At 37.2% G+C, this 22902-nt stretch overlaps 1 long non-coding RNA gene across 3 annotated transcripts in view; it reads right to left on the reverse strand.

Annotated features, from left to right (window-relative positions):
- LOC115285728 overlaps positions 1 to 15454 on the reverse strand; it is a 167774-nt gene extending 152320 nt beyond the window's left edge. For all 3 annotated transcript variants that reach the window (XR_003905687.1, XR_003905699.1, XR_003905677.1), the window contains exon 1: positions 15293 to 15454. This is a non-coding gene — a long non-coding RNA (uncharacterized LOC115285728). The remainder of the gene's footprint in view (positions 1 to 15292) is intronic.
- Positions 15455 to 22902: the final 7448 nt, after the last annotated feature.

Consider the following 22902-nt stretch of genomic DNA (forward strand, 5'->3'; position numbering starts at 1 on the left):
ATAGGGGTGGGGGTTGTTTCTGTTTCTAAGATTGATGGCTTAGATTAGTTGAACTTACTGTCTTCTTAATTTTCCTAGGACAGAGATGACCAAACAAATACTTTTCTTAATGCGTCAGTGTCTTACATATAACAGGCCCTCAAAAATATCTGTTCCAGAAAAATGAACTTAATATAGGGATGGTTTCAAAACATTTTGTATTCATATAAAATGCTATCATGTATCTATCTTATAATGTTTGTTTAAAGTTCTATTGTATTTCATTTACTCTTTATACTGTTAAAAGTATGTTTTTAATTAATTATCCAACATTACTTGTTGAACCAGAAGATAGCAGAGAGTAATAAACCTCTGGAAGAAGCACTTGGATAGTTTGATTCAAAACTGACCAAAGAAATGGACAATTTAAAGAAATTCACTGAGACGTCTTCTACACAAGCACCTTCAGAGACATCCCAGTTTGAGGGTGCCTGAGTGGCTTGTGCACTGTTCTCATACTTGTCTATATTATTGTTTTACAGCTTACGCCCTACATCTCAGATCTAAGCTGGTTGCACATTTCTCCCAGCCTTTTCCAGGGTGTGCTACGACACCATCCTTACCTTAAAGTAAATATAAAACGCAGAAAAATCTACAAAAATGGGGATTAATAAAGTGGTTGAACAAGCTGGCTGAATAAAAAACTTAAGGTACTAATGTCACTTTAATACACTAGCAAAGAGTGTTTAGAAATTGTTATTTAAAAAAAAAAAGGATACTATGGACAAAGACAGCAAAAATATAGCATAGGAATAAGTCTAGAAGCAATATACAAGTCTCTTATGAAAACTCATACCACAGTTGAAAGATACCCAAGATGGCCTAAATAAATGGAAAGTTAGATCATGTGATCATGTGTATTGATTGGGGGAACTCAATATCATAAATTTGTCAGTTTTCCCCCAAAATGCTCCAGAGATTCTTGGTATTTCCATTCAGATTTCCAACAAAATAGTTTTTCATGGAACTAGATAAACACATTGAAAATTATATGTGCAAGCAAAGCGCCATAAATGGCCAGTTATTCCTGAAGAAAAAAAATTAGGTCAGGATAATATGCCCTAATACATGGAATTTTTAGTAAATAGCTATAATAGTTAATACGTATAGTCAATATTACAGAAAAACAGAAAAATGAATACAATAAATAAAGAATCTAGAATCAGAATATGTATATAGAAACATGATAGAAATAAAATTATATATCAGTGGATTGGTTTTGGGACAGTTATCTAAAATAATTTCCAGATTGATCAAAAAATCATGTGACAAAAAAATCATTTTAAAATGTTCAAGATAAAACCGGAAAATATTGCTTCATGGTAGCAACACAATTGTCAAATAAAAACAATTATAGCTGAGTAAGTAAAAACAGCTAAATTGTGCCACATTAAAATAGGAACTTCTGTTCTTCATAAAAGACAACAGAGTGAGAAACTAAGCAAGGTAGGATACAGTATCAGCCACATTTAACACTCAGAGCTGATAAAAGTTAGCCGAACATATAAAGTTGAATATATAAAGAAATTATTAGATTTGTGGGGAAGATGGTGCAGTAGGAGGATCCTAAGCTCATCTTGTCCCTTGGATACATCTAGATAACACCCAGATCAGTGTAAATAACCCAGAAAATGACCTGAAGACTGGCAGAACAGACTCTCCACAGCTAAAAACAGAGAAGCCCTCTTTATCCCTCTCCCCCATTCATGCTCTAAATAAATAAATAATAAATAAGTAAATAAATCTGAATTTACCTTTAAAAAACAAAATAAAAACAAGACCCATCTATATGCTGCCTACAAAAGACTCACTTCAGACCTAAAGACACATGCAGATCGAAAGTGAAGGAATAGAGAGCATTTATCACGCAAATAGATGTGAGAGAAAGCTGGGGTAACAATACTTAACATTGGACAAAATAGACTTTAAAACAAAGACTGTAACAAAGCCAAAGAAGGACATAATATGACTATGACGGGGAAAATCCAACAAAAAACATAACAAATATAAATATTTATGCACCTAACATAAGAGCACCCAAATACACAAAGCATCTTTTAAAAAAATATAAAGGAGGTATTGACAGTGATACAATAATAGTGATGGACTGTAACTTCCCACTTACATCAATGGACAGACCACTCAAGCAGAAAATCAACAAAAAAACAGTGGCTTCATATGACACAAGGGACCAGATGGATCAAACTGATATATCAGAACATTCTGTCTTAAAACCCCAGAATACACATTCTTTTCAAGGCCACATGGAACATCCTCAGAACAGATTCCATGTCAGGTCACAAAACAAGTCTTGACAAATTCAAAAAGACTTAAGTCATACCAAGCTTCTTTTCCAACCTCAACACTATGAAACTAGGTAAAATCTGAAAAGAATACAAATACACAAAGGTTATATAACATGCCACATACAATGACTGGGTCAAACAAGAAATCAAAAAGGAAAGGAAAAAATACATGGAGAAAAATGAAAATGAGAACACAGTGGTCCAAAATCTTAGGGATACAGCAAAGCCGTTTTAAAGAGGGAAGTTTATAGCAATACAGGCCTATCTCAAGAAGAACATCAAATAAACAACCTACATTTACACCTAAAGGAGCTAGAGAGAGAAGAACAAATAAAACCCAAAACCAGTAAAAGGAAGGATAAAATAAAGATTTGAGCAGAAATAACTGAAACATAAACTAAAAAAAAAAAAAAAAAGAAAGAAAGAATTCACAATAGAAACCAGAATCTGGTTCTTTGAAGAGATTAACAAAACTTATATAGCATTAGCCAGAATCCAAAAAAAAAAAAATAATATGTATATATATATATATATATATATATATATATATGAATAAAGACTCAAAATCAGAAAAGAAAAAGGAGAAATAACAATAAACACCACAGAAATACAAAATATTATAAGAGAATAATATGAAAAAGTGTATGTCAACAAATTGGATAGATTAGAAGAAATGGATAAATTGCTTCAATAATGTAACCTCCCAAAAATAAAGCAAGAAGAAAATTTGAACAGACTGATTAGGAGCAATGAAGTTGAATCAATAAAAATAAAAAATAAAAAATAAAAAAACTCCCAACAAACAAAAGTCCAGGACTAGACGGCTTCACAGATGATTTATACCAAATATTCAAGGAAAAGTTAACACCATTCTTCCCAAACTATTCCAAAAAATAGAAGAGGGAAGAAGGAATGCTTCCACGTTAATTCTATATGGCCTGCGTTATCCTGATATCAAAACCAGATAAAGACCTAGAGGCCAATATCCCTGATGAACATAAATGAAAAAATCTTCAGCAAAATATTAGGTAACCAATTCCAACAGTACATTAAAAAAACTATTCACTGCAATCAAGTAGGATTTATTGCAGTGTGGTTGCAAGTGTGGTTCAATATTCACAAATCAATCAATGTTTACATCATATCAACAAAGGATTGGATATAAAATATATGATCATTTCAATCAGTGTAGGAAAAGGACTTAACAAAGTGCAACACGCATTCATGATAAAAAAAATCATCCACAAAGGGCAATTATAGGAAATATACCACAACATAATAAAGGTCTTATATGAAAAATAAACACAGCAAACATCATTCTCAATGGTGGAAAATCTGAATAAAATAGGATGTCCACTATCACCACTTTTATACTAGAAGTGCTAGCCACAAAAATCAAACAACAAAAATAAATAAAAGGCATCCAGACTGGCAAGGAAGAACTAAAACTTTCACTACTTACAGATGGCATAATACAATATATAGAAAACCCTGAAGACTCCACCTAAAAACTACTAGAATTGACAATTCAGTAAAGTTGCATGATACAAAATCAGTGTGCAGAAATCTGCTGCATTTCTATATGCTAATAATAAAGCAGCAGAAAGAGAAATTAAGAAAATTATCCCATTTACAACTGTACCAAAATAGTAAAGTATAAAGGCATAAACCAAAGACATGAGAAACCTGTACTATGAAACACTGATGAAACAAATTGAAGATGACACAAATAAATAGAAAGGTATTTTAGGCTCATGGATTAGAAGAACAAGTATTGTTAAAATGTCCACACTAGCCAAAGCAACCTACAGATTTAATCCTTATCAAAATACCAACAGCATTTTTCTCAGAACTAGAATAAACGGTCCTACAGTTTGTATAGAATCACAAAAGACCCTGAATAGCAAAAGCAATCCTGAAAAAGAAAAATGAAACTGGAAGTATCACAATCCCAGATTTCAAGACATACTACAGAACTGTAGTAAGCAAAACAGTGCGGCACTGTCACAGAAACAGACACATAGATCAGTGGAACAGAACAAAGAGTGCAGAAATAAACGCCTGGTCATATGTCAGTTGACAAAGAAGGCAAGAACATGCAATGGGTAAAAGTTTCTTTGACCAATGGTTTTGGGAAAACTGGGCAGCTACCTGCAAAAGAATAAAACTGGACCACTTTCTTACATCATACAAAAAATAAACTCAAAAGGGTTTAAAGGACTAAATGTAAGACCTGAAACCATACAAATCCTGGAAGAGACACAGGCAGTAAGTTCTTTGACATTGGTCATAGCAACAATTTCTTAGGTCCCTTGAAGCAAAGGAAACAAAAGCAAAAATAAACTACGGAGACTTCATCAAAATAAAAAGTTTCTAAATGGTGAAGGAAACAATTAACAAAACTAAAAGGCAACCAATGGAATGGGAGAAAATATTCACAAAATGACATACCCAATAAAGGGTTAGCATCCAAAACATATAAAGAATGTATAAAACTCAACACCCAAAATACAAATAATCCAATTAAAGAGTAGACAGAAGACATGAATAGACATTTCTCCAAAGAAGACACACAGATGGCCACTAGACATATGAAAAGATATTCATCATCACTTACCATCAGGGAAATGAAAATCAAAACTATAATAAGATATCATCTCACACCTGTCACAATGGCTACAACCAACCCAAGACATAATGAGTGTTGGCAAGTGTGCTGAGAAAAAGGAACCTTCTTCCACTGTTGGTGAGAATGTAAACTGGCACAGCCACCATAGAAAACAGTATGAAGGTTCCTCAAAAAGTTAAAATTAGAACCACCCAATGATCCAGCAATTGCACTACTGGGTATATATCCAAAGAATACAAAAACACTAATTCAAAGGGATATATGCACCCCTACGCTTATAGCAGCATTATTTACAATAGCCAAAATACGAAAGCAGCCCAAGTGTCTATCAATTAGAAAATGGATAAAGAAGTAATATATATAAGTATATGTATGTATATGCTTATGTATATGTAAATATAATGGAATATTATTCAGCCATAAAAATAATTAAACCTTGCCATTTGCAACAGCATGAATGGAGCTAGAGAGAATAAGTAAAATAAGTCAGTCAGAGATAGACAAATGCATATGATGTCACTCATATGTGGGATTTAAGAAACAAAGAAACGAGCAAAGGGAAGAAAGAGAGAGAGAGAGACAGAGAGAGAGAGAGAGAGAGAGAGACCAAGAAACAAACTCTTAACTCTAGAGAGCAAGTGGATGGTTAGTGGAGGGAAAGTGGTGGGAGATGGGTTAATTAGATAATGGGATTAAGGAAAACATTTACCAAGATGGATGATGTATGGAATTGCTGAATCTTTATATTTACACCTGAAACTAATGTAGTACAGTATGTTAACTAAAGGGAATTAAAATAAAAACTTAAAAAAATTGAAAAATTGGGGTGTCTGGGTGCCTCAGTCAGTTAAGCATCCAACTTCAGCTCAGGTCATGATCTCACATTTGTGAGTTCGAGCCCCACTTTGGGCTCTGTGCAGATAGCTCAGAGCCTGGAGCCTGCTTCAAATGCTGTGTCTCCCTCTCTCTCTACTCCTTCCCTACTCATGCTCGCTCTCGCTCTCGCTCTCGCTCTCTCTCTCTCTCTCTTTCTCTCAAACATAAACATTGAAAAAATTTTTGAATTAAAAAATCATAGGTATAAAGGTATTATCACAATTAGTTGCCATCTGACTCTCAACCTACTAGGAGGAATTTTAAAATCTAAGACTGTAATTGTTCAGAAGATTGAGATGCTCATTAATCAGTGGTTCTCTGGGATACAATTTGACTTTACCTAGTGAAGGTAAACATACACATTACCCGAAAAGACTGCAATTACACTCTTGAGAATGTACTCTAAAGAATCTCTTGCCTATATGCACTAGGAAAATGCACAATAAAATGTTCGTAGCTATGTTTTCACAAGAGCAATAATCTGGAAGCAACTCAATGTCTTCTAAGAACAAATGAGAAGCGGGCGCCCGGGGAGCTCAGTCAGTTAAGCGCCAGACTCCTCTCAGCCCAGGTCATGATCTCACAGTTCCTGAATTTGAGCCCCGCCTCAGGCTCTGCTCTGATGCTGTGGAGAATGCTTGGGATTCTCTCTCTCATTCTCTATGACCCTCCCCTACTTGTGGTTTCTCTCAACATGAATAAACATCAAAAAAAAATGAGAACAAATAGGAGTCAAATATTTAAACATGCATTCATCTCAAAATAATAATATTGAGCCAATAAGAGAATATCACATGCACACAAATCTACATACATGTCGTATTGTAAAAGTGAAATCAGGCCAAACTAAGTAACATATCGCTTAGGAATACTAATATTTTTATATTACTGTTAATAAATTCAATGTAAGGGAAAAGTAGTTATCAATAATATACAACAGTGGCTAAATGAGTATTTGTCTTATCATTCTTTAGATAGTATATACTGCACACATATTTGGCATGTATTTTAATAGTAATGTGATGAAAAATGAATCAAGTCACAACATGAATTTATTTTCTGACAGGTTACAAAGGAAAATTGAGAAACTTTCTCCTCTCTGCATCTAAAAGTACCCTCTCAGATGTTAAATATAGACATGCAGTTTTGGTTAAATTACTTGAACATCATTTTCAACAAGGTTTCATACTTTCTTGTTAAAAAATAACCCACAAATATTTTTGCTCTCATTTCAATGTCCATAAACTAATTTATCCAAAAATAAGTGAGTTACTGTTGGATTTATATTTGGTTTTCCTTTTTTAAAAAAATGCGTTCTTCTGAAAAACAGCATACTGTAATGCAGAATCAAGTCACTAGAGGCGGGTGAGAGGTGGGGGGTATGGGAGAGGTTGGATCCCCTTGGGTACAAGCAGACCTAGCACATTCTAGATGTAGATATCATTTTTCACAGATGGAGCGCGTGAAGTGTGCTGTCCTCCCGCTGCTCACTGACACAGTGAGGAAGACCAGCTGGGGGAGGCCCGGGTGGTGGGGAGCAGGACGGAAAACAGACTGCCAGCCAGATGGACACCGTTCATTACAAACTGAGCCACTGGCTCAGGGCATGGCTCTGGATGGGCCATTTGACTGCCTTGTGTTTCAATTAAGCCAGCCCAAGGAGGGAGGCAAAATTACAATCTAACTGAAAAATAGACATTGTATATCAATTGAGATTTCTGACAGTAAATCTTTGGTAGCACTGAGAATTAGTTGTTGGTTGAAAGTTACACCCCAAAACCTGGGTCACTAAATAAACATCAGCAAGTTTATTTTTAAATCCTTATTTTTTTTCATTGTAACACCTCCGACTGGGAAATCACTGTCTTGGCAAAACAGCAAGTCACACATTGCGCTACAAGTGAAATATGCTAATCATATCCTTACCGTTTTATAAAGAATTTCACAGCAGAAGAAGCTAATATCCCTGATTTGGATCGATAAAGCACTTACGTTGTGAATTTACTAATTTTGACGGCTCTTTTAAAAGCAAGCAGAAGGCATTATTGCTGAGACAGCTTCAAAGAGTTGTTTATTATTTAAAGAAAGCATGCAAGCATCAGAAAAGAGGGAAGGCTAAGACGTGGGAGAACCAAGGAATTATGAGAATACAAAAGAAAACCAGGTAAAAATTCTGTTTCATTTGAGAAGCTCGGAATGAAATACCTTCTCTTACATAATGGGAGAGAACAGTCTGATGCAGACAGAAAACGGGACTAAAAGTGCTCATTACTTTTAACTGTGCAATTTAAATACTCAAGTGCATCAATGGAAAGGAGATTTAAATAGCAAGCTTCATTGCTATTTGCTCCTAAAAGAAAACGATCCCTACAGATTACCACATTTCGTTAAAGTCAACTTGGGGATGAATAGTAATTCTGCAGTTTGAGAAGAGGGGCATGTGGGAAAACTGAAGCGTGAACAAAACAACAGTTGGGCTGTCTTCCGTCGTTTATCGGCGCTTTGGGAATTCTCTGCAGCTTTGTCTTTCACGGTTGCTTAATAAATAAAAATACAGTACACAGCCTACATGTTTGGGTGTGATTCACAGAATGGTGCTAATTCACCTAAGGGACCCTCTCTGGCTTAGTCCAGGAAGCACATCTTCTAAGCATCTGGAGCCACAGTGGCAATTTTCCCAAAGGCCAAGGGCTTTAGTTATTTTGCCAGTCATTTACATAGACCGGCTTAAATTATACAGCCATCTGTATTCTTATGCACCGAGACTGAGTAAAATGAATGTACAGTCTTGAAAGCATTCATCCCTGATATCCCCTTCATGCTGACTTTTATTCTTTTCAAACAACGGCGGAGCCTGGGCCATGCGGAACACTCTTCCTTCCAGAAGCTCGTCCGTCCTCATTGGCTTCACAGCCCACCACTCTGCCTTCTCGGCACTGTCCACTCGAACCACCATGGGCAGACTCTGATGCTGCCGGGGAAGCGGGCTCTGGAGCTGGGCCTCTGGGCTGAAAATCTCCCCTACACTATGTGTTCACATGCGATGGTGGGCAAATGACTTTGTTTCTCTGTGCTTTACTTTCTTGCTTCTGGAAATTTCTAAGGGAAATAATCTTACAGGGTTCCTATGAGGAAGCAATGAATTTAGCACACTGTTTGACATGCAGTTAGTTCTCAACAAGTGTTGCATGTAATTATCAATAGCACAGGTCATGACAGCTATTTTACCCCATCCTAGAGGGAATCACTTTCTCCTGGCAGCCCTGATTTCCTCCACTGTGATGAGGGTCACTTATTAGTGACAAAGAGAACAGAGCTAGGTCACCATGCTTCCCAGGGATGAGAGATAATCCACAGGGGAGTTGCAAAATATGGAAACTCCTTAGATGGCATTCACAATACTGCAACCTTGGTAACGTCCTACACACGCCAGGTGATACTGAACTGCAACTACAGCAGGAGGAAAGAAGGTGGGCAGCGGAGAGGGAAGGGAAGATTAAAGACAGATGACTCAAAAGTGTGTGTGCAGTGCCTCAAAGGGCAACTTCAAGCCACTCCCCTGATGTTTTATGAACCCCGGGATTTTGGTTACAAGAGTTGGGTGGCAGCCTATCACAGAGAAAAGGGGCTTTTTTTTTTTATGTTTTTTTTTTTTTTAAATTTATTTTTGAGAGACAGACAGCATGAGCAGGGGAGGGTCAGAGAGAGAGGGTGACACAGAATCTGAAGCAAGGCTCCAGGCTCTGAGCTAGCAGTCAGCACAGAGCCCGACATGGGGCTCGAACCCATGAACCGTGAGGTCATGACCTGAGCTGAAGCTGGACGCTTAACCGACTGAGCCATCCAGGTGCCCCACAGAGTAAAAGGACTTTCTGATTGTGATAGGAGGGTAGTCAGCATCATAGGCAGAAAGATAGCCAAGTATTTAAGATTATTTTAGGCCTTGAGAAAAACGACTCAAATAAACGTATAGTGCAAATAAAGTTTATAAAAATTCTAAGGATGTGAGTTTATTTGTGTATATCAGCTAATAAAATGCCTGAGGCAAGATAACCGGATTTTTTTTTTTTTGATGATACCTTGAGGAAGATGGCTTTTATTTGATTGCTGGAAATTAAATTTGTTAATAGATGTCGCCGGTCCAGACATATATGTTATCCTTTAGATAACTATCAAAAAGGAATTTGAGTTGAAGCTTACATACTAATAGGGAATTTAAATAAAAAAATAAACGTCCATCAGTTGTGTACAAGCGCCTTCTATTCCATCTTGTCCCCTGCATTGTTATTGCCATCTTCCCAGGGTATGTGTTTTTGTTCACGTCACAGTTCCAAAACAGGAAAGAAAGTAAGAGAAGCTGGTCTTTCCTTCCACTTTGGCAGAGTTAAAAGTTGTTCACATAGTGTGATGTGAAAGAAAACTAGTTTTCAGTATTTCACCTGCCCATCTGCATCCATGGAGTCACATGGAGAGTTACTGAGGGAGCCAGGGCTTGCCCTTCTAGGTATTTGGGTAGATCTTAAAAAATGCTGTTCTGGGACGCTTGGGTGGCTTAGTCAGTTAAGCGTCTGACCTTGACTCAGGTCCTGATCTTGTGGTTTGTGAGTTCAAGCTCAGCATCAGGCTCAGGGCTGACAGCCTGGCGCCTGGAGCCTACTTTGGATTCTGTCTCCCTCTCTCTCTCTGCCCCTCCCCCACTCATGTTCTCTAGCTCTGTCTCTCAAAAATAAATAAACATTACAAAAAATTGTTTTTAAATGCTGTTCACTAGGTGGGCAATGAAAATTGGCCAAATAATTCAGGAGTAAACACCATAGCAAGTATTGATTTAAGACAGCACTTTAGGGGGCACCTGGGTGGCTCAGTTAGTTAAGCATCTAACTCTTGGTATTAGGATGGGTCATGATCTCATGGCTTCCTGGGTTCAAGCCCTGCCTTGGGCTCTGTGCTGGCATCATGGTGCCTGCTTGGGATTCTCTCTCTCTGCCCCTCCCCTACTCATGCTATCTCTGTCACTCTCAGAGTAAACAAACAAATAAGCTTTAAAAAGAATAAGAGCCAGGGCACCTGGGTAGCTCAGTTGGTTAAGCGTCTGACTTCAGATCAGGTCATGAACTCTCGGTCTGTGAGTCTGAGCCCCACATCGGGCTCTGAGCTGATAGCTCGGAGCCTGGAGTCTGCTTCAGATTCTGGGTTTCTCTCTCTGCCCCTCCCCTGCCCATGTTCTGTCTCTGTCTCTCAAAAATAAACATTAAAAAAAATTAAACAAAAAATAAGAGAGAGCACTTTACTTGTGGCAGGTAAGCTGGAGCTGCATTGCAAATGAAGGCCAATCCCACAGGGGAAAACGTAAAAAGCAATGGCATTTGGAGCATGGGCTCTGATTAGGAAAGACCTATATTCAACTTCTGACTTTGACACATTCTAGCTGGGTACACAATGGCCTTGGGCAAGTTAACGGAACATGCTAGGGCTCCTATTTTTCCTTATTAAAACAGGGATTTTAGGTTGCGTTGTGAGCCCGATAAAATAATTAGCAATTATTATATTAACTAATAATATGGCTGACTTTGCATGAGTACAGGCTGTGGTGGGCTGATGTATAGATACTGTATGGATGGATACAAAGAAATGGGCATGGGTATAAAGAAATTGATGATGTGAAAACAGAGGACAGGACATATAAATTCAAATTTCACAGCAGAAATCAAATAATATCTACCCTCAGATGGAGCAGAAGTAGTTCCCATCCAGGCCTGCAGTCATCTGGACCTATGTCATGCTGCTTAACGGCCTTGATGGGCTACATCTTGGCCCCGGTTAACGAGGCGCTCAGCGGCCTCTGCTTCGTGCAGCCTTACAAGACGAAGTCAAGCCATGCGTGCCCATATTAGCATCTGACTAGTTTTATTTTTCTCCTAGAAGTTGTTCTGAATTGAGAATTTCGTGTTAACAACTTAAAATCAATTGGATTTGTTTTTCTTTTTATGTATTTGTTTCTGGGAAGACCATGGAAAAGCACATCCTCAGGCTTTTGAATATTTATACTAAAAGCAAAGAAAAAATTGTAGAAGGAGATTAAAGGTCTCCTTTAGTTTTCTTCTAAACCTCCTTTTGCCTTTCCCAGTCTTCTTTCTACCTCCTTCCCTGCCCCCTACTTTGGTGGACAAATCACTTATCAATTTACTTCTGAATATCTTGAACATGTTTGACGTACAAACATATTCTCTGAGTCACAATACGTGGGTAACCACATGTCCTTTTTCACATTTCACATTCACCATAGCATTGGATTTAACTGTACTGGAGAATTCTTTCCCAGTGAATTAAGTATCACACTTCAGTATCAAAACTGCCCTGAAAACTCTTGATATTGAATTGGTGTAATTTTAACCTTCGAAGAGAACTGGTTGGTGTGGAGTTTCTATCCAGCTAGTACATGCTTTGACTTTATGAAACCTTCTTTGAAAAGTGTCTGATTACTTTCAGGGGTTAGGTCTGTCCTTTTGTCCTGACAAAGCTCACTTTTCCATTCTTGCTGCCAAAATGTTTTGCCATTGTAGGATTTTCCAAACTGTTGCTTAGAAGTCAAATTAAAGGTCTTAGGCAATTTCAGCTTTAAAATGCCATGTAACAGATAGAACGGAGGTGGAGACTCAATTCTACCAGTAAGCAAGTTAGGTCAGTTCTACACAGCCATGGATGAATATGGATAAAACCAAAACATTTGGGCTTTTCACTTTGCTATTGCTGTATAAGACAGACTTAAAAAGAGGAGGGGGGCAGAAACTAATTTTCTATTGCTAGAGGAAAAATTATTCTAGAATTTTTTAATAGATTCAGATTGAGTCTTTAGGAAATACAATGGATGTTTAATTAATTCGTGAAATCTAAAACTGAAACCACATTATTTCCTGTTCACAGGCTGAGTGGAAATAATTCTTCTACAGGGACAATCTAACCTTCCTTTATACTTCTTGCTTTCTCAGTGTCTCATCTCAGCATGTGTTTATACAATCCTCTTCCTACCCAAAGGCTGAGTTGGCTGATAACAAGAACAAGATGGGAAAAGGTGATTAGATTGTGTATGGTTTAATTACTTTCCTCCTGCTCTGTCCCCACTCCGCATAGCTCTGTAGACCTACTCATAGAATTGCTGGAGCTCGACCCCAAACTTCTGAAAAGCCCCTGAAGGACAAAGTGGCCAGAACAGAGAAGAACTGTAAGTCAGAGATGCTTACTAATAAATGGAGGAAGAAACAGAAAAAGAGCTGGAAGTCTTCAGATAACCTAGAAACATGCAAAGAGGACAGAGTCCTCTCCAAACAATTTCCAGACTCAAAGAACAAAACGTGCTTAGCAATGGAACTGTTCAACAAAGGTTTTCCTGATCCTTCTTCCTACCTTCGATCCTTACTGCCCCACAGCTGGAAGTACAGAAGTAGCAGCTGTTAAGAAAGGAGGGAAGGGGCACGTGGGTGGTTCAGTTGGTTAAGGTCCGACTCCTGATCTCAGCTCAGGTCATGATCTACTGGTTCTTGAGTTTGAGCCCAGCGTTGGGCTCTGTGGTGACAGCCCGGAGCCAGGAGCCTGCTTCAGACTCTGTGTCTCCCTCTCTCTCAGCCCCTCCCCAGCTCATGCTCTGTCTCTCAAAATAAATAAATAAATTTAAAAAAAGAAAAAAAAGAAAGGAGGGGAAAAAGGAAAGAAGCTGATCATTTCCTCAGCTGCATAACACAGAAGATTTATCTTAGAATGAAGATCAAAGTGTTGATTACTTAATGAGACCAAACATTCTATTTTAAAAAAACAATTAGTGTGTATTTTATATCTTAAGTCATCATTGGACTCTAAAAATGCTCAGAAAATAAAGGAACTGCTTTTTATTTGTTTCCTTAACCAAGAGTAGGGTAAAATAGATTGCTGGAAATCTTAATGAAAATAAGAATTCAAATAAAACTGCTTTGTGATAAGCATCCCACACATCAGGTTTGTGCATTGTACTAGTTATAGATGACCTAAGGAAATTTGGCCACAACCACAATCCTAGAAATCCAGATTCTCCATGAGATACTGGATAAGGATAGAAAATCTGAACTATCTGGAATAGACTCCTTTTACGGATAAATATTTATCATCTGTATTATTGGTCAACAATCAACATCTCATGAGTGAGGCTTGGAAGACAGCAGGAAAAAAAATTGTAACATTATGGCGGACATTTTCGCTAGATTATGGTGTACCCCAAAGGGTGTCAAGTTTTACCTTTTTTAAAAATTTTTTTAACCTTTATTCATTCTTGAGACAGTGAAAGAGAGCATGAGTGGGGGAGCAGCAGAGAGAGAGGGAGACACAGAATCTGAAGCAGGCTCCAGGCTCTGAGCCGTCAGCACAGAGCCCCATGTGGGGCTTGAACTCAGGGACTGTGAGATCATAACCTGAGCCAAGTCAGGCACTTAACTGACTGAGGCACTCAGGCACCCCATCAAGTTTTCTCTCTTGTCAGGAACATGTATAAATCCTGGTGGAGATACAAGAGGACTTTGTGCCATCCAGCTGCTGACTCTGGAATATGCTACAACTTCTCAGTGCTGTATTTGCCTGAATAGTCAAGATCACTTGATACACAAAGTCATAGGTCATATCACAATTCCTGGGCTTTGCTTTTATTTACCTATTTTGAAATTTTTTAATGTTTATTTTTTTAAGAGATATAGAGACAGAGCACGAGCAGGGGAGGGGCAGAAAGGGAGAAACACAGAATCTGAAGCAGGCTGCACGCTCTGAGCTGTCAGCACAGAGCCCATGCGGGTCTCGACCCCACAAACAGCGACATCATGCCCTGAGCCCAAGTCAGACGCTTAACCGACTGAGCCACCCAGGTGCCCCTCCTGGGCTTTGCTTTTAAATAGCATCGCTTCCTCTTGCCAAAATTCATCTAACAATCTTAAAACTGGAAGCAATTTATGAGTGAATATGTTCATACCTTAAAGCATCACAAGTCTCCCAGTCTGTGATTCCTATTCTTTTACAAGAAAATTTAATCCCACAAAAATTTAGAGAACAAGTTGGCAGTCACCTCTCAGAAGGATTAAGCGGAGTCAAGGTTTATTTCAAGCATCTGTTACTACGGGTTTAGGTGCCACAGACCCAAAGACGAAGATAAGGGAGGAAGTATACAGTAGACACCCCCCTTTCCGTGGGGGCCATCTTCATTCCAGGAACTCACGGGGAAGCCTGAAATTGGGGACAGTACTGAACCCTAGGTCTATATACTCTTTTTTCCCACATATACATACCTACGATAAAGTTTAACTTTGGAATGAGGCACAGTAAAAGGTTAACAATAACAATAAAATAGAACAATTATAACAATATATTGTAGTAAAAGTTATATGAAGTAGTCGCTCTCAAAATTTACACCGTACTGCACTGTACTCACCTTTCTTCTGAATACCTGAATGACAAAACGCCCGCCACCGAGAGAGAGGAAGTGAGGTGAATGACGTAGGCCTTGTGACGTAAACCTAGATGACTATTCGCCTTCTGAGGATTCGTCAGAAGGAGGGTCTTTCGCTTTTAGGCTGCGGTTGTCCTCAGGTAATTGAAACTGCGTCAAGGGAAACAGCAGATAAAGGGGAACTACTGTGGGCAGTTTAAAGGCAACTTTAGGTGAAATTAACATTACTTTTGAATTGTAATGTTAATGAGACAGGTGTAGTTATTTGAAGTGTGGAGGAGGCAACAGGGTTTGAAATAAGGTCAGCACAAGGTTAATCCAAGGTGAAGCTACGAAGACAATGAATACTTTGAGGCTAACCACAAGATACCATTTCCAAACTGGAGTTAAAGTAAAAGATGGAGAGCCTCAAAGTTAAGAAAAAGGAAGAACGTATTCCTATTTGGATGACCTGAAATCTTAGGAGTCAAAAATAAAAACCGTCTCGTAAAAATTCATAATTATTAAAGACCTTGATCAGATTAGTTAAAATACTGGTTTTTATATTACTTTTTAAAAATCAAATCTGGGTAAAAGTATTTGAAAATAGCAATAGAATGATTTCATATTTGTGGAAAGTATGATTTAGCTATATTTAAAGATATTTTTTTACAGAATATAAAATACCTTTGCATTTAGAGTTGAAACCAGAAAATATTCTACTAACTTTATTCCTGACATTAAAGAATTAGCCATCATATTCTCAGCTTCTTCTAAAAGTAATTTTACCCAGACATGTCAAAATAATTTTAATGATCTCATTGCAAAAGTCAAAGTGCTGTGTTCCTTGGGATCTTTCATAATAACCTTGCCCATTATAATTATGCTTATACTTAACTTTTGAATATATGTAAAATAATTAGTAAAAATGCAAAGGCTGTCTTTCATTCCCCCTTTCCACTCATTTTTTTCCCTTTTCATTTCCCCTCCCCACCCCTTCCTTCAACAACCATGTGTATATCCATGTTCTATGCACTGTGCTAGGGGCTTTGGCTGATGATAAGACAGAGTCCAGAGGTAATATAAAGCATATACAAAAATAATTATAACACAAGTTAGAATACTGTCTGGTTCATTAGATATGAATTACTGAATGGTGGTTATAAATGTTGAATGAACAAATTCTCTTTTCATTTCTGATTGATTCTGTTTAGGTGTTAATGTAAGACAAATTAGGATGGAGTGATGGTTAATTTCAAAAATCACAGTGCTCTAATTTAAAAAAGTAAATAGATGTATTATGAAGCAAATAAGCCTGTTGTGCACTTTTGAATTTCATATTGATTTAGCTTTCTGCAGAATATTTGCAGCAATGTAATTAATTCTGAATGTTCAGATAATGTTATTGTCAGGCTATACAGATTTAATTACTAGCAAGCTCTTATAAGCAAGAAGTACATAAAATCCAAGCTGTTGACTATTAGTTTCAGTAAGTGCATTGAAGTAATTTTTAACAAGTGCCCTTTAGGTAATTCAGATTTTCAGACTTGATCATGAACCTTTCTGGATCATTTCTATGCTACCTAAATTTTAAATATGAACAGGAAAATTTGTAGGATAACATGTCAATAAAGTCTAATTTGGCAGGTTAAGGAAAAAAAACTGTTGAGATTTTAAAAATTAAAGCATTTCTTACTATGTGCTAGTTATACACGAAAAGACTTTCCTAAATATTATGAATTCACTTAGCAGTGCACACACGTCTTAATTACATAATTACTTGAGGCAACCACTCCAATCCATCTTGTTCATTTTATACTGTATAAAAGAAACAAGCTAATTATGGCTTTACACTGAAGAAAAATACAAACTCGTATCATATTTACAGGCCTCGTTGTACACTCTGCCACTCAGACATGAAGTAAGTAGAGAAAAAACAAAAGTGGCCATTATGCCGCATGCGGTAACAGTGTTGTTAAAATGTTACAGATACCATTGAACCAACCCTCACTAAAGGGTGGAGGGCGTGCTGATCAGGAAGCCAGGCTCCCAGAGAATAACTTGAAACGGGTTAATCTGGAAGGGTGAAGATTTATGTGCAGTGATGGATGAATGAAGGAATTGTTAGTACAAGACACGGGCCCGCCTGATGACAAGTGAAACATTAATGCATAACATTCAGGCATACCATGCAATATACAAACAAGGAGAATGGTGGAGAGGAAATATTTGAACATCTACTTATTTAGACTTACTCTCAAGGATGGCCACTTTGCTACTACAAAAGCCTTCAACTGAACTATAATAACCTGGTAGATGGTCCTTCAAACTTGTGTTTAGAAAGGAATAGGCAAATCAACAGCACTGAAACCATAGGAAACTACTAGAGTGTGGTATATTTAGAACCTTGAAACCGTGGATACTATCATAATTGCATAGAACTCATGTGGCACAAGAGGTTCAATCCAGTCTCAAGCCCACCAGGTGTGGTCTTGGATCAAGTTCAATCTGGATCAGTGGTTGGCATACAACTCAAATGATGTGTATTAATTCTGTGGCAAATCCTCAAAATGCCTCTCTTGTTTGGGGTCCCCTACATGAAGTGCCAACCTAGAAAAGACACAATCTTATACCCATCGGGGTAGGCAGGGCTCAATTTGTGCCCAATGTGAGAGCTAAAAGTCCTTCATAAGCAGACAGTAGCTTGGAAATAGGATCATTCCTTGTGCCAGAACTGTGAGCAAAGCTTCTATGTGAGTTGTGTGTATGGGTAATGGCCTTTTACAAACCTAGCAAATTACAGTCAAAATATTGGAATTACTTCACTCACTTGATTAAATATTATAGGGTAGTGTGTGTCAAATTTTATTTCTAGTTAGCAATACCATATTTTTAAACTACTACTTGATTACAGATTTTGATTATAAAATCTGAAGTGAGTTATCATTTTTGACATATATATGGTGTTTATTTTAGTCAATTTTATATTTTATCTAAAGTAAAAGCTGATGTTCTGGGTCACACACAATTAGTTTTCATATTTTTTTACACATTTGTTACAAAGGCAAACTAATGTCCAATATGAACTACACCATCTTCAAATGATTGATTTTAGATAGATGAAGCTGTTCTTCTAGTTAAAAATTTTTCCTGTTTTCAATGTGTGTACCACTTTTAAAATAAAATGAGGATAAAATGCCCACTATTTCCTTTTGAAATTTGATGTTTTCTGAATGTATATATTGACAGTATTTCTCCCAATTATATGACAGTAATCAATATTATACTCAAACTTCAGTGAAAAGTTTTATCATGAAATCTATTGATCATTATTTATTTCACTTATATTACTTTTAATAAGGACAAAACCTTATTGACCAAAAAATAATTTGTACGCATCTGCTGGGATGCGTACACACAATTTCCATGTGTCTCTCTTGGATTTTTTACATGTCTTGTGATCAGAGGCAGAGACTGCTGTTTTTCTGTGCTATTTTTTTCCAGGAATTTTTTTATAGCTAACAGCCTTGGGAGATATAGTATCTCTCTCTAAAGCAAAAGGCAGGATTTCGTAATATAACAATGCTATAGGACATGATATGTGATATTATATAATGTAATTCCTCTAGAACACATGAGCAGACAGGTTTACTATCCATTATAAAAGGTTTCAGTTCCCTAAACTGAGGGATCTTCTTTAATACAACCCATTGCAGGTACAAATCTCACCTGGCCCTCTTAGAGTTACCCTTTGGGAGTCTTGTTCATAGACCCGGAGCAAGAAAATGCTGATATTTTGGCTACTGATATTTCTTGAATAATCAAGTCCTCTATCTCTGATCTATAGGTCCCATGACTTTTGACAGGATCTGTGAAATGGTGGTATACTTCCAGTTTGCTAGAAGCAAACTTCTAACTTTTAGTGAACTTCCAACTTGGATTGAACCTCAGACTGCTCATTGTGCTGAACAACATCTTGAGAAGAAAAAAGGATAGTGGGACTGCTTCAAGAGGGGAGGAAGGTGACAAGTTTTTTCCCTCTATGCACACTTTCTGAATTTCTGCCTTTGGCATTAACATGTGTTGATGTATTAATTATATTAGTATGATTTCTATGGTTTGTCATAATCTCCTTTGTGTGTGTGTGTGTGTGTGTGTGTGTGTGTGTGTGTGTGTGTGTTTACAAAGGAACAGGCTCCTAAACAGTTGTTGCAAGGATTCAGGAGCTTAGATCGTAGAAACAGCTGGCTGATTTTCCCCCACCACTGCTTTGCCTCAGAGGAATGAGGTATATAGCAGGTAGAAAACTATATACCGCTGTCTTCCTTTAGGTCTATTGAACATTGGGAAATATTCAAATAAGATTTGAGAGACTTCTGAACTGATCTAGAAAATGAAGTGTGTGCCATCTTTGCCTTTATGTGTTTCAAGTTAATGAACCAGGTCAGACTTTCTCTCTGTCTAGAGGGGGGCCTGGTGAGCAGAATATACTGGGGCAACTTCTGACAAAGGAGGATTAGCTCCAAACACATGGCGGGCTTTCAGGCACTCTGGGAAAAAGTCTTCCTGAAATAACTCTTCCATTTGCTCTCAGATGCCTGGAATTCTTTATCACCAAAAGGAAATCCTTTCATCCAATGTTTGTCGTAAAGGATTAAAATGCATATACACTGAGAAAGGGGACTCCTTGCTTAAATTGACTCTGTGGCATACATGAATAACAGATTTCCTGAAATCAGGTCTTCGGTCTTATTTGGGGTGGTAGGACATAGTGATTTTGTTATTTAAAATAATTATCACTAACCTAATCCAGGGCTGGCAGGTAGATTTTACTTCTCATGCAAACTCTACTTAATTGTCAGTGGCTTCCTAGTGGGCTTTTCACAAAGAATTCTAGGGCATAGTGAAATAGCTCTGTGGTCAGTTAGCCATGGCTGCCAAAGTACCAAGGGAGAGTCAATACACACTTTCTGGATATTTGGTATCTCTGACCTACATTATTAGTTGCAAATGGCTTTCTAAAAGTAAGTGTGTCCATTTAGAATATCACAACACGTATGGCCAGGAAGTGATGTTAAAAATTGATGGAACTTCTCCATGTCTTCCCTTTCAAGCCTCCCATTCACAGTCTATACACATTATCCTTGCTTCTGAGTTAAGTGCCCAGATTCAGTCAGAAGATCATAAATATCAGATGAGTAATAAATTCTGGTACCAAATAAGGCATCAAGGATCTACTAGTCACTGGTTAACCTGGCTAACTTCACCAATGTTAGAAATATTTTTCTATAAGTGAAAGAAACTCAACTTCAACCAGCTTCAGCCAAAAGAGAAAATTAATAGCTCAGGTTACCAACTTACAAAAGGGCAGAGGTATGGTCTCAGAGCTTGCTAGAACCATGAATTGAAATACCATCAGGATGTCCCAGTGGATGGCTAGGTCTCTCACTGCTACCAGTTTTTGTTTATCTGCTTAATTTTGATAGACAAACAGTCTGTGTGATGCTGGCAGTAAAGATACCAGCAGCTTTTGAGTCAACTTATTGTTTTGGATTTAGCATCAAGCAGAAAGGGATTCTCATTTCTTAGACTCAATTAGAGAAAAAAATAAGTGATGACAAGGGGCCAGAGACTTTGGACAAAATCATGGTAGACTACTACTGACCTTACTTGGCTCAAGGGTTATCATTGGATACACATGTGGGCAGGGAGGTATGTCTATAAGAATATGTCTGTTCCCTCTTAAACCACAGAGTTAAGTCATCTTTCCCCAAAAGTGGAAGAGTTCTGTTCTTCCCATTGAGTCAACTTCTGGGCAATAAAAACCATTAAATGTCTTGCTAATTCCTAGATTCTATAGGCAATTTTGATCAGGGAGGGAAATTTTACCTGAAAGAGATGTATTTTATTTCTATACAACAAAAAAAAGTATGCTAATTTAAACAAAAATTCTAGTAGTTTTCTGTCATCTACAAGGAAATATATCATTCCCTAACGTGGCCTAAAGAGCTCTCAATCTTATTTTCTACCCGTCTTTTTAGTCTTCTTACCTGGCATTCTCTATGAGTTCAACCACCTTTTATCCTCTCATTGCTGAATCAGCCCTCAAATAAGCTATGGTCTTTCCTGGGTTTATGCTTCTGCCCCTCTAATGTGATCTATCTTCTCAACTCAGAGAACTTCTACTTATTCTTCAAGATCCAGCATAAAACTTTCCTCTTCTAAAAAAAACTTGAACATTTTATTCCCTCCCTCACCCTACCTCACAAGGACTTATTCAGTCTACTTTTCATCCTTCAGGAGCACTTTACTTTTTATTTTTATAACACATCACCTTGTATTTTAATAGTTTTATTGATATGTAATCTATATACTATAACATTTATCTATTTAAACCTGCAGTTTACTTGTTTTTAGTATATTCACAGAGTTGGACAGACAAATCACCTAGTGTTAGAACATTTTTATTAAATTACTCCAAAACCCTTGTACTCATTAGCAGCGATTCCTTCCCCACGCTCCCCCACTCCTCTCCCACAGCCCTAGGGAACTACTCATCTACTTCCCTTCTCTCTAGATTTGGCCATTCTGGACTGTTTCATATAAATAGATAAATACATGTGGTCTTTTGTGACTAGCTTCTTTCATTTGGAATATTGTAGAGGTTGATCTATGTTATAGCATGTGTCAGTAATTCACTTTCTTGATCTTGCAGAATAATATTCCATTGTGTGGGTATCACATTCTATTTATTCCCTGGTGAATGGACATTTAGGTTGTTTTCACTTTTTGGCTGTTATGAATAAAGCTGCTATAAATATTTGTCTACAACTGTTTGTGTAGATATGTGTTTTCATTTCTCTTGGGTAAATACCTGAGAGTGGAATTGCTAAATAATGTGATAATTCTATGTTTAGCATTGAGGAACTGCCAAAATCTTTCCTGATCTGGCTGTACCATTTTCTATTCCTGCCAGCAACGTATGAGGGTTATAGTTTCTCCACAGCTTGTATCTTAATTATTATTTACATATGTCTTTTCCAAGAGACTGAAGACTGTGTTCTAGTATGAGCTGGTTTTCATTAATTATATCATCAGGAATTTCCTAAGATATGTAAAAACTAGAGGAGAGAAGAAAAATTGAGTTTGGGTAAAAGCTTGATAAGTAAAAATTATTCTAGGCTTCCCATGAACTAATTTTTCCTGACATTCCTAACAGGGTGGGTTTTAGTATATTATTCAGCCTGATTTCCACACATATGGTCCTCAATATCTAAAAATAATATTTTTGTCAATATTTTTTCAGGATTGTTACCAAGGTTCCATGAGAAAGTGATGTTGTAATACCATTTCTGGGTTTGATTTTTTAAAATATAAGTCATTCAAATAACTTGTCCTTAGAAGCAATTCCATTAAGGGGCAAAATTATCTTCATCAGTGATTCTGAGAAAACCACAAGAGAACTTAGAAAATATAAAAAGTTTTAACCCAAAATAATTTAAACTAAAAATAAAACCATAAAATTAATGAGCTATTTCTCAATAAAAACGATTAAATAATATTCTGTTACACAATCAACAATGAATTTCACTATGGCCCTATCTGTTTCACAT

This window comes from Suricata suricatta, chromosome 1, assembly GCF_006229205.1.
Source record: "Suricata suricatta isolate VVHF042 chromosome 1, meerkat_22Aug2017_6uvM2_HiC, whole genome shotgun sequence".
Lineage (NCBI taxonomy): Eukaryota > Metazoa > Chordata > Mammalia > Carnivora > Herpestidae > Suricata > Suricata suricatta.